At 38.6% G+C, this 13,454-nt stretch overlaps 1 long non-coding RNA gene across 2 annotated transcripts in view; it reads right to left on the bottom strand.

Moving 5' to 3' along the window:
- Positions 1-205: 205 nt before the first annotated feature.
- Positions 206-13,454, bottom strand: part of LOC119859665 — a 67,962-nt gene continuing 54,713 nt past the window's right edge. Inside the window, exons 9-10 of one of the 2 annotated variants that reach the window (XR_006273805.1) lie at positions 4,717-4,864; positions 206-1,333 (exon numbers count right to left, since the gene is read on the bottom strand). This is a non-coding gene — a long non-coding RNA (uncharacterized LOC119859665). The remainder of the gene's footprint in view (positions 1,334-4,716; positions 4,865-13,454) is intronic. The other variant, XR_005294296.2, reaches the window with a different exon arrangement.

The raw sequence follows: 13,454 nt of genomic DNA, 5'->3' as shown, positions 1-13,454 counted from the left end.
TCAAAATCCATACACATATGACACTTGTATTTGCTACCTATAGTTGATATATTATTCAACAGGCACAGAGAAGAAACAAAATTATGAAAGTGAAAACCATGACATGCTGAGTCTATAGGTGAATGAGTTCTGCAACCTCCTTCAAGCTGGGGTGTGCCTGGAATAGAGTTGTGACTATAAAGCCCATCACCACCAGTGTTGTCAGTTAACCCCATTTAAGATGCAGTCTCATTAAATTATTACTGTTATTAATTTTGATTACTTTAGCACCAATCGGAATCCCAGCCTACACACACACACTCACACAATATAAATGGGCAGTTCTTGCCTTGAAGAGCTTACGCTCATAATTAAGACAAGATACAACAGTGGGTGTCATAGAAAGTAGGAAGGAGCGGAGAAGGGAAAAGGTTCTATAAAGAGGAGAGACTCCCAAACTATTCTCCATTTTGTCAAACAACATAGCTCTCATCCTGTAGGGTACCAAAGACAACATAGGGCAACATTCTGCTTTAGATCCAAACCCATCAGTTTTCATAAAAAGAGTACAAGGGTGAACTCTTCATTTACTCTCACTAATTTAAAAAAATATTTAAAAAAATCAAAAAACAATGGCACTTAGAAAAGCATACATAACCCATTGGTAAAGGTGTGGTGCACATACATTAGGAGCTTTCTCCACTCTCAATGACAGCATTTAATTTGAATCATTCCCCTCAACTAACCTGGATCTCATGGGACTGTATTGAATTTTATCTGGTTTCACTGATAGAGCCGAGGAGTTCAGGGGTATGGGGAAATCCTCCTAAATTACCGGCAGGGAAACCCCAAGAGAATGAGCAGGTTGGGGCAAAAGTAGAAGGCAGTGGACAAATGAGAAAAACAGATATAAGGAGAGAAGAATGAAAGGAAAGGGAGAAAGCATTGGGAAGGCAAAGGAGGAAACTATAGAAGTAAGGAGGAAGTGAAGGAAATAGGAGATAAAGGGGAGGTACAGAAGGCAAAGATGATAAAACCAGGAAAGAAACTATACTGTAGTATTTGCAATTCATATTTTTCTTAAGTAAAGTCCGGTAAACAAAAAGTGCTGTTGTATACAAGGTTCACAAACCTACAATTAAATTAAAATCCAGCATGGTTCACAGCTCGAGTAACTGGGATTGAACTCATTGCACACATACGTTGGCAAAGCAGCATTCACTGGCTGCAGAAGTCTTTTCAAACTAGGTGTCTTAAAGGGGACCTGCCTCAGAACAGTCTATGGATCCTGAGATTGTGTCACACTTAGGTAAGGATGTTCCGGAGTTTCGTCCATTGTCTCACTCTGACAGATCTGAAGGGAGAGAGAGAGAGAGAACTTAATGTACAGCAGCATTAAGAAGACACTCTCAGGTAAACCGTTTACATCTTCCTAGCCTGCTTCCTTCAGCCTATTCGGGTTCCGTCAGTGACAGATCACCCTTTCATATGCAGATCTGTATATCAGACCAGGAAGGTGTGCAGTGCTGTACTACTCTGACAAGCCTAGGATACTGGTTACTGTCAGAAAGTGAGAACTGCAGCACACAGGTAATGTTCTGAAGTTGTGGTATTCAGTCCTGTGCTTGCTTAATCCTCTCTTCTTTCTCTCCTTTAATCTCTCTGAGTACCCCTACAATGCTCCTCCAATTACAGCTCAGTGCTGCCCATCATGTCCTCAGGTGGGCTTGGATTATCACTAAATTCCTTTAAATCTTTCAAAGGCTCCACCTAGATATAAAGTGAGCCTGTAGCTTTAATTATACAGGCCAGCTGATTCCAATTTTTCTCTCCATCTAAATAGTTTGTTTCCAAGACAGCCTACTGGCAAGTTTGTATCAGTGGGTTGGGAGGAGGCAAAAGAACTACATTTAAAGGAGTTTAAAAAGCCCCCTGAAAAGAGTGCCCCTTTTAAAGGGATTAAAATATTTGTTCAAAATTCACACTTTTTGATAGACTATTTTTCTATTATATGGAGGGACATTTATTTGCCAACTGGAAAAAAATCAATCAGCACAGAAATAACATGTATTTCAAAGCATCTAAAATGTATTACAGTAGAGAGAGTTTACTTTAAAATATACTCCAGAGAAGTACTTACAACAAGTATCCCTTTAAGGTTGCCTCAGGACTTTTAATATCAACCTCTGGTTTCAGAGGTATCAAACGCAAGAAGAAACATGTGGCGGTGTTTTCTCAGTGCATTTGCATTGTTTTTCAGCATTAATGGAGTTACAGAAGAGATTATATCACTTTAGAAACAGGCTCAGAGGCATGGATGGATTTCCCACAACCCATACACACCCCTTAATAAAAACTGGTCAAAGTGGTGTGTTTTGTTAGAAGAGAGCAATAGAAGTGGTTACATATGAGGTTCTGGAGTCTTTTCTGTTCACCTCTAACAAAAGCACAGCTGAGTTTTAAAGCACAAAAATTAGCAAGCACTTAGGGGTACATTTTCAGCATAATGTTTTGAGGATTAAGCTGTGCAGCTGCCTTTAAATGCTAATGGAGGTCATGTGACTAAATCCCACGCATTACACTGAAAGTGTACCCCTTAGTCTTTAATCTGGGCTAATGCAGTATGGTATTTTTAGTCTTAATTTTTTTTAAAAACAGACAAGTATGTTTAACAAGTAGCTACTGCACATACAAACTAACTGCTCTCTTATAACATTTGAATTAAACATGACTTCATCTCAGTTGAAATCAGTGGTGAAATTCAAACATATCTGGTTTGCCATGGAGTTGCATTCGGAAGATCCAATCCATTTGCAAGTAGAAAACATCCAGATTAATTTGTACCTAATGGTATGACTCCAGTGCGACTCTGGTAGAAAACTGCATCTGAAGGTTACCTCATACATCTAATATACAATCTTCCTTACCATATTGGAAGGATTCTATTGCCAAATCCAGTCACGATACCAATACAACTATAAACACATCATTTGTATAAAGACTGTAACTTGAGTTGCTTTTGAGACCTTGAGGCTGTCAACTAGAATTTAGTCATGCCAAAGCACTTAACAGGGAGGACCGCATGAAGGTCACTTTCCTCCATGGACTCTAATTCTTCAACACTATATGCTATCATAATGAAAATCACTGAGTTTAAAATCACCAATGTCTATAAGCCACCAAAATATCTCCTGGTCCACCAAATCACAGCTACTTTACAATACGGTCAGAGATTTCAATAGCGAACATATATCCTGAAATTAAGATGACAATCATGCCTTCAGTGAACAACTGAAGTAGTGTAACTTTGGTCGACTTACAGCTTTATTGTAGACCAGCCTTAGGATCCCACTCCCAAGATCTCTTTTACCCTGTTATGACACCTGAGAGGGAGCTCCCTGGAATTCCCTAACGTCAACAGGCCGGTCACTTGGGCTTCTCAAATAAACAGATGAATAAAACTAGGGGGGAAATCCTTCTGCTTAAATAGCAATGTGCATCTTCCATGGTTTTTGCTTTTTTAGTTTAAGCAGAAAGAGTATTTGTTAAAACTTTAAATACACAATGGACACATTCAACCCAGGGCACCATACCACCTTCAGGGTTGAGCATTATAAATTGCCTGATTTCTACATAATTAGGAGGGAATTAGGACAACTACCTCAGTTGGTCTTTTTGCAGTAACTTTGACAGACAATAATTGCATATCATCCTAGATCGCACAGTCCACATTCATCTAACATAGTTGTCTCAGGCACAGGTAGCAATATATTTATTCTTGCCTGGCTTAATTTTGATGTCAGACAAGCAAATGGGCATTTATTTCACTGTAGATTCCTTTTAGTCAGCATTTCCAGTTATTGGCTCTTTGCAATCTTACTAGAACTAAGCATTAGTTCAGATTTCACGAACACCAGCAGCTGGTTCACATACCAGCCAGTTTCCTAGGTTTCATTATATTGATCCATATCATGGCCACATACTGTAGGGATGCACGTGTATTTCCATTTCACCAGGAGATCTTTTATAAAGTACATAGTGAGAAAATGTGACAAATCACGATAGATCAGCTTGTGAAACCATCTTAAGAGAAGTTATGTGGAAAATTGGACTGATACTGCAGCTACAGCTAAAATCCACTAAAGCACAAAGAAAAAAAATGACATTCCAGCTGCACATGCATCCCTGTCTAATTATAATTAATCCAGACTGAAGGAACATCAGTCATTACCCAATGCAACAAGGCACTATTCTCAAATTTTGGACTCTTCCTGCATTAATGTTAGTTTAACATTCAGAATAAAATAAGACCTCTAATGTTTAAACAAAATGGTTACTATTTACATAGGAAAGTTATGTTTCTGATATTAAATCAGTATTAATGTATGGTGAAAATTGGTTTTCAGTATCTGACATTGGGTTCTGATACTGCTGATGTCACAAAACATGTCACTTTTTAGACCACCTGGGGTAGCCTCTACAATGACAGCTGTATAAAGTTGGTTTTCTTAGGTGGACTCTACATTTAACCATGACCAGTCAATATGATTTTAAACATGACAGTCTTTGCCTCCACTAAGGGTGAAATCATGGCCCCACTGACTTCATTGGGAGTATTGCTGTAGTGTTTAACAATGTGTTAGTTAACAAAGGTGATAAAACAATGCATTTTCCCAGCATAGACATTTTCTATGTGTGAATTACCAGCATAGAGCAGAATCTCTTGGGGTCACTCACCAACAAGCCAGTCCCAAGCCTATTATCTCCAGCTGTTGAGTTCCTGCCAGTCAGCTTCTTCTTCTGGAAGGGTGTCTGCCTTCCTGCTCTGTTGGGTGCAATGGGTGCCTTTGTCTTGCAAATCCATTGACTGTCACAACAACAGTTTCTGTTATGAATGTAAAAATATCTATGGCATGTTTGGGAAACAAAAGTACCTACTACAGGGGAAATCAGATACCAGGACACATTCAAAGAGGAAAAAATGACATACGAACCAATGGGATAAAGTGTCGGACTGCTGTGCTGCAGGCATTGGTGGAATGGAATGGGGTCATGAGCAGCAGGGGTGTCCCATGCTGCTCTTGTTTAGTGCACCAGTACACCTCAGAGTGGCATTAGCAGGACACTTTTTAGTGTCATAATAATTGTACATAATATTGTTGTGGACCAGTATAAACAGCTGATTTTTAAGCATATCACTCAAAAGTCAGGTATGGGGCAGCACTCATTTATTTAAATAGCAGTCTGGGAAAATTAGTTAGTGATTGTAGAGTTTGTGAATCATTTACTATAGCAAGCTTTAGAGGAGTTACATTTTCATTGACTTGAGGTGGTGGCTGCATTCAGCTGTATACTGGAAGAGTACGAGGTGGAGTGAAAAGATGAGCTCCGCTGAGCCAGTCTGAGCCACATCCTATTCTCTATCAGCACTAGATCTCATAACTGTTCCAGATTTCTGTTTATCTCCATCCCCTACAGACCAGCTGACAGCCATTGGAATTGCTGACAGCCATTGGAACGGGGAATGCAATGATGTTGCATGACAACGTGTAAAAGCACAAGTCACAAGTGAAAGCAGAGAGCATTCTGGGCTTGATCTCAAGTCAACAGATTTTTGCCCACCAACTTCAGTGGAGTCAGGCCTTTTGATAGAGGTTATAATCCCCTACCATTCTCTCCCTGAACACACCAGCAATTGGGACAGATTAGGGTTAGGGCACCCTGAAATTCCTACTTTCTGAAACACTAAATTGGCCCTTTTATAGGCAGCACTTCCTTTTTGAGCCATTCAGGGAGAAGTTATGCTTAAGGAAGAGGAGGGTTTACAAAATAAATCAACAAGAAAAGAAATTAATAAAAACACACCCACATCCCATAGAGGAAAGAAGAGGAAAAAGAAGAACTTAGTGTGCAGGGATTGAAAGGAATGGAATTAAAGGAAAGAGAATGATGATGGAAAAAAACCTGGAGAAGAGTTGGTACAAAGAAAAGAGGAGAAGAATTGTGGTTTGGATTTTATTCATCCTGCTACCTCTGGAGTTTTTGACATTGACTACAACAGGAGGAGGGGTCATGCCACTAGTCCTTGGGAAAACTTAAAAGAATCAGATTTTTTTTTTTATGTTCCCTCCACACAAAAAATGAATCCCTCTTTCTGCTGGAACTGGGATATTTAGGGGTTAGAAGGGTTTCACTGGAAAGGAAGAGCTGCATAATACCAGCAAAGCAGAGCAGATGTGGGATGCAGGCTGCTGTCCCCCCACATGCCTAGATCTCCCTGATGAAAGGAGCAACTCATTCATATACTCTGTGTACAGCATTTAAAAAAAAAGTTGAAAGTTGACCCTGTATTATATCAACTTCTATCACACAAGAAAAGCCTATTTTAAAGTGACATTTTTGTTTGTTTGTTTTCAATTAAACAATTTCTTGGTAAGAAGTGTGTTTATTTACTAAACTGAATCTGAAAGCAATCCCATATCATAATTTAACACCTCACATAAAAAGCTCACTACTCTGTCTTACTTACTGTAGACACGTACATTAAAATCAATTTAAAAGTATAGGCAAAGCACTATAGATGAACAAATATCATACACTGGCATTAGAAATAAATTCTATACTAAAAAAAAGAGACTTTCACCATAAAATTACATTTTTAATTTTTTTCTCTCAAATAAATTAATGAAACTTTTGCACTGCGAAAGCTCTCAGGCAAAATTAACGGTTTTGTTTTGCAAATTAATTTAGATATTAAAAAATTATATTTTCAACCAAGATCTCAGTTACTCAGATTAAATATTAACCAAAAGCTGTCTTCTGCTTAAATAGAATTTAGCCTTTGAAGTGTTTTTATTAATCTCTTCTGATGTAGGTGCTTGAAATTCTATGAAAGTGCTGCTGCTACCAGTTCTGTGCATCACTTACTGTAATTTATTTTCAGAACATAATTCTATTTATAAATGAAAATCCTATTAAAAGAAGACAAGAAAAATTAGTCCTAGACTTTGCATTGGTAGAGTAGAAACAAAATGAGCGGCCTAACCTGAAGTGACATTTACAAATTACCTGTTAATTTAAACTGGGTTGAAGGATGACAGAGTTTAGTCAGACTGACAGGAAGTACCGAAGGAATGACAGTTGGGCCTGTAGTGGTCAAAGCACTGTAGCAAGCATACTTATCTGTGTTCTCAGGGAAAAGCTTCCTATGTAGTAAATAATATATTTGTAAAAATATTTACTTTTTGCCAGCCCAGTGAATGAAGGTTTTATGAAAGCTGAAAACTCCCCACCCATTTTTTGTTTTTGTGTAAGGAAAAAAATATTTGCTTAAAAATGGCCTCCTGACTTTAGTCATGTGACTATTCATAAGCCCCTAAAGCTAAGCCACATGAGTTTTTTCTTAATGTTACTGTGACAAAAAGTGACAAGGCTTGTATCCTTTAGTTGCTTCAGCATACAACTCATGCTCCACGACCAGTTCCTTTGTTCACTAGACATTCTTTGAACAGACATGATTTCATGCCAAGGCCATGCAGTGCCAAACATTACAAATAGAGTAATAGCCCCTCTCACTCTATTGCTTATAAATAGTTCTGAGTAGAATCCTAATCAAGTGCTAATATTCTTGTCACTTTATTTTTTCTATAAATTTTAAGGCAAAATACTGTTTGAAAGAAGGTGCTAAATAAATCTTAAATGTCAAGCTTTTTCTGGGGCTTGAATTTTACATCTTATTTAAAACACTGTTGCAAATATTCAATTTATAATTTTAAAGTCTTAAAATAATCTAAATATATGTAATCAATATACAGTATACCTCAGTGGACTAATTTTCCAGGATCTAAAATTAGGCATAAACAGTTGCGTTTGCCTTTCAATGACACTTAGGCTCTTAAGTCATTTTTGACACAATGACTTAAGTGCTTGTGAAAATTTTACTCTGCACAGGTAATTTCAGTATGTGTGACTTAAAAATCTGTCCCCCCCACTTCAACCAGGAAAGGGGTATATTATGCTGACTATCACTTATGAATGCTAATGGGTGCTACACATGTAAAGAGAGAAAAGTACACATTGTAATTTTCATATCTATTCCCATATACAAGATGGTCTTGTGCCTACTTACTCAAAAATGGCTTTAATATTTAACATTTACCTGTATTAAGTATAAAAAATTTACATTTTCTTATAGTTTAAACATTGGTTCACAGACCAAAGAAAGCATTACATTAGCTTATTTATTAGGAATTAATAGATTTGGGACACTCATGCCCAATCCACACTTCCTTATGGCTGCCTGTGGGAAATACCATAACAAATGTACTAGCATGCATTATGCACACTTTCTTGGATAAATCTGAACTTCCCCTCAACATAACTATCATGTACAGACATAATGCAGCTGGGTATAATTAAGAATGTATTTATTATTTTTTTTTAGAAATGTATGAGTATGAATCTGCATGCCACCTTGAAAGTGTATTTCTAGGAATGGGACAAGTAGACTTGAAAAGTATGTCTATGCCAAGCACAAAGGCCCAGATTTTTAAAGGTAGTGCATTGCAACACTTAATTGATTTAGGAGCCTAAGTCTCATTTTCAAAGGGATTTATGTTTCCAAGTGCCTAAATCTCTTTTGAAAATGAGACTCTGTGCAGCAGCACCTCAATACCTTTAAAAATCTGGGCCAAAGGCAATAACATTTCCATAATGCATCTCAATAAAATTCAGCAGCCACGATGCTTTTAGTGCCACTGCCAAAATACTGCCCTTGAAAGTGTTGCTAGACACTAAAGCATCAAACACAGCTGGCCCTGTGAAGCCAAGCTTACATTTTGCCATTTTGAAGATGCGTGGGGAAGACTTGCATGTGTGCACCATCATGTTGCAGTATGTACTTTAAATCTGACTCATCTCCAGTTTTTAATCTCAGCAGAAGATATTTGATTTTGTCCTTTTTAAATAATGACTTGAAAATAATGTAATTTTACACCTACAGTACAAAAGATTTTCCCTATTTAATGGCAGAGTATAAATTTTGGAAGAAAAAGAAGTTCATATTATGGAGGAATAGTAAAATAAGATCTAGTATAGCATTATTTTTTAAATTAGATACCGTGCTTCAGCCAAAAGATCCAAATATAGACTATGTTCTGGTCTGTAGTATGTCACTGATGAAAAAATTATAAATTCTACTCATAGTGTTCAGGATGGCACAATTATTACTTCGATTTGCTTTTAGGAACATGGCTTAAAAGAGACTACAGCAATAGATAAAAAGAAGAGGCTGTAAAATTCAGAATGTCCTATAGGAGGAGGCTTTAATGAAAAGATGGAAACTGAGTTGCTACATTCCAATCAATATGTGTATCCCCCCCAACAACATGGTAAGGAGTTACCATAGGTTCTGAATAGGGATATGACTATTTGTTCACTTAGTAGTTCCACTATAGGGGGAGGAATACCTCAGTGGTTTGAGCATTGGCCTGCTAAACCCAGGATTGCGAGTTCAATCCTTGAGGGGGCCATTTAGGGATCTGGGACAAAAACTAGGGATTGGTCCTGTTTTGAGCAGGGGGTTGGACTAGATGATCTCCTGAGGTCCCTTCCAAACCTGATATTCTATGATTCTATAGTGTTCAGCTGCAGAGAGAAGAATCAGCTCTTTTCTTTGATGCTATTCAGCACAAATGAAAGAGAGAACAGAATGCCCTGTCTTCCTTGAGAGAGTGAGAAAGTGCTTTTTTGTACTCCAGGAAGGTTTTCTTCCATTAGGATTCTGAGGCAGAATTACAAAATGTTTGTGCATTAGTTAGCTCTCAGATCTCTTTGCCAAGAAGAGCACGGTATATTTCTTTGGACAATCAGTTATTTCTACTTACATATTAAATGTTCCTTTACTGTAAGATTGATATTCATGCCCTTATACGGCGTATCAAGGGCATATGATAATGATAACGATCACTGTTATTTTAACACTGCACAAAGGCCATCATGTCAAGGCCATTTCTTCATTAGACAACAGGACTATTGATTATTAACTAGAGACAGACCAGAATTGAAATACTTGCTTGTGTCAATAAATTAATAGGCAGATTACCCAACCATCAATTACCTACAAAAGTGTAAGTTGGGTATTTGGGTTCTAAATTAATTACTCAATTATAGTGGTTGAGGTGGACCTGTTCATCATTCAGCACTGCTGTTTTGTAGTTAAGGGGAAACCTTTTTGCCACCCCTCAGAACATGCACACAAGAAAGAGAGGAAGTCCAACGAAATGATCTTTGAAAATCAGAATATTTCTCTGCTGTAGTCTGGACACTAATGGAACTCCAAAAATCATCTTTAGTGACACAGTGGTCTGAAACACATTCTGTACTATGCAAATCCATCCACTTATCTTTAGCACTATATTTGTATCCCAGAGAAACAGATATATTTTATTTCAGTAGTTTCACGAAGAGAAAGAGGTCAACTAATTCTCCACTCTAAACAACTATGCTTTCCTCTGAACTCTGCATAACCATGACCTCGCTGACAATTAGCTGAGAGATCAGATGGCCATGGGTACCATCACTTTCATGTCTTAAGCTTATTACCCACCATTTATGTTGGTATAACACTTATTTACACAAATCAGACGTCAAGAATTATAACATTCAAAAACCAGTTGGAGAACATTTCAATCTCTTTGGTCACTCAATTACAGACCTGAGAGTGGCTATCCTTCAACAAAAAAATTCAAAACCAGACTCCAACGAGAGACTGCTGAATTGGAATTAATTTGCAAACTGAATACAATTAACTTAGGCTTGAATAAAGACTGGGAGTGGATGTGTCATTACACAAAGTAAAACTCTGTCCCTATGTTTATTCCCCCCATACTGTTCCTCAGATGTTCTTGTCAACTGCTGGAAATGGCCCACCTTGATTATCACTACAAAAGGTTCTCCTCTCCCTGACCCCGCTGGTAATAGCTCACCTTACCTGATCACTCTTATTACAGTGTGTATGGTAAACACCTATTGGTTCATGTTCTCTGTGTATATAAAATCTCCCCACTGTATTTTTCACTGTATGCATCCGATGAAGTGAGCTATAGCTCATGAAAGCTTATGCTCAAATAAATTTGTTAGTCTCTAAGGTGCAACAACTACTCCTTTTCTCTTTGCCTATCTTTTAAATGAGGAGACAGAAATTTGAGGTCCCTTTTGTTCCAAGTGGATCTATGCCACAAGAAACAAGTGAAGCCAAAGAGATTATCCGGATTCAGGAAAGATTAGATATTTGTATATATTATGAGAACATCCAGAGTTATATTAGAAAAGATTTTTTTTAGAGGATATAAATTGTCATGCTTGGGGCCTAAATCAACCACAAATTGACAGTGATTAAGAGCCAACTTTTCCCACAGGCCAACTCTTCCATAAATCTCTACTCTGAGGTTCCTTCCACCTTTCTCTGAAGAATCAGGTAATGGCCATTCTTACAAACAGACCTAGGTGGACGACAGGTCTGCTCCAATATGATTGTTCCTGTTTTCCTTTAATACTTTTACTGTTTTCCAGGGGTTGGCAACTATCATGACCCCATTAACCGATTGGTCTGCTAAATAGTATGCCAGTGACAGAGAACATGATGTCCTACTCAATCAGCAATGATTATAAGAAAACTTCCAAGGCTACGGGACTTGAAACCTCAATACCAGCTGTGAAGTTCACAGCTCTTTCACCATTTTTCCCTTAAAAAAAAGATTTATCTTTGCTCCAGACTAGTAATCAATAGCAGTGGGACAGGAAGATGAGGCTTCAGTAAGATGTAGAACACAAAATAAAATATGACAAATTGCAATGACAAGGTTTTGATGGTAGCTTTTGATGTAGTGAAATTAAATCCCTGACCAGACAATGCAAAAAGTGCTATGCTAATGTGCTAGAGGCACTCTTGTTGAGCTGAGAGCGTGTTATAATCAGGAAAGCCCACCAATAGTGGCTCCACACCTGAACTCCCATACAAAGCTTTTTATTGAAAAATAATACAAATTGAAAGCTGTGTCTGTGTAAGATAAAGAAATATGAATTTAGAATCATGATAGATATTTAACAGTTAGTAAAATATAAGGCAATTGCCCTGCCCAGAGAATATATAACTATGCTATGTCCTACAGCCATCTACCATAGCTGCCAACTCTAGTATCTTAAGACCGGTAATATTTTTTTAAAGCTACACCTCATGAATTTTTTTTAAAACAGTATTCAATATGGTTGCTATCTTTTCTCAATAGCTTTGAAGCCAAGCTTCTTTCATGGACACACATTTTTCTATGTGCAGCCCAGGAAGGAGCTAGAGAAGGGACTAGAAGCTGGCAGCGAGACTAAGGGAGAGAGAAGATAAACTTGAGGGGAAAGGGCAGGGCAGGAAAAACAGGGACATATGGATAGACTAGAAGGGAAGGAGGGAGACTGAGATTCAAGGGAAACTGAAGGGACGGGAAGGCAGACTGGTGGCAAGAGGATGTGGGGAGGGAAGGAAAAGGATGGAATAATGTTGAGGACAAGGAAAGGGAGGAAGAAAACTGTGGAGGGACTGTTAAAGAGAGGGGATGGAGAGGTAAGATGGGATGCAGGCCTAATATGGTAGGTGTTACAGCTACAACTGGGCAGAGATTTTTCTGACAAAACAGAGGAAATTTGCTTGGTTCCCTCCCACTCACTTGTGGGCTGCTGGGGATCTCAGACTTCCAGCTGCCTGGGACAGCCCTGCCATGTAGACTGCCCTGGGGCACAGGTATGTGCATTTGCTCAGCTCTGGAACAGGAGTGAGGAAAGGAGAGGCCAGGCCCCAGGAGCATCAGCCTGTATCTGCAGAACTTTCTCAGCTATTCGTGGGTTTGGGTAAATTCGTCCTGATTTGGGGTGTGTTAAGTTTCTATCATCTATTAATGCAAATGTAGCACTTAAGGAGTGCACAAGACTCAACATGCTTTACTGTAGCCTCTTTCACACTGGGTGTTAGGTCAGCTACACACAATTCATTGTGCCAGGAGATAGTAATCTGGACAAGAACTTTTCATCTATAGACTATCAGTTCAAATCCAAGATAGGTCATTAGTGACTGAATGCCATTAAGGGGCTGTAACAGGGTGGCTTGAACTCCCAGTGTCCAGTACACTGTCTTGAGGACTGTAACAGACCCTCAGAGCCACACAGGTCTTGCTAACTGAGTGGCTTGCCCCATGGGCTGGAGAGTCTGGGGCTAAACCAATCCTGATTACAGGATGAGCCCATCTGAGAAGGGTCAAGTGATTCCTCTATAAAGACCATCTGGAAGCTAAAAAGGAAGGCGGGGTAAGGATGGTCGGGGAAATGTGAGATTGCTCGGGTGAGCAGGCTTCAGGAGATTCCTGGGATTAGACACTAAGACTCCAGCAAGGAAGGGCTGGAAGTAGCCTGCTAAGACAGGAGAGACCCTG

This window comes from Dermochelys coriacea, chromosome 8 (genome assembly GCF_009764565.3).
Source record: "Dermochelys coriacea isolate rDerCor1 chromosome 8, rDerCor1.pri.v4, whole genome shotgun sequence".
Lineage (NCBI taxonomy): Eukaryota > Metazoa > Chordata > Testudines > Dermochelyidae > Dermochelys > Dermochelys coriacea.
Note: the sequence above shows the minus strand (reverse complement) of the source record. Positions and strands in the feature narration are given on the sequence as shown.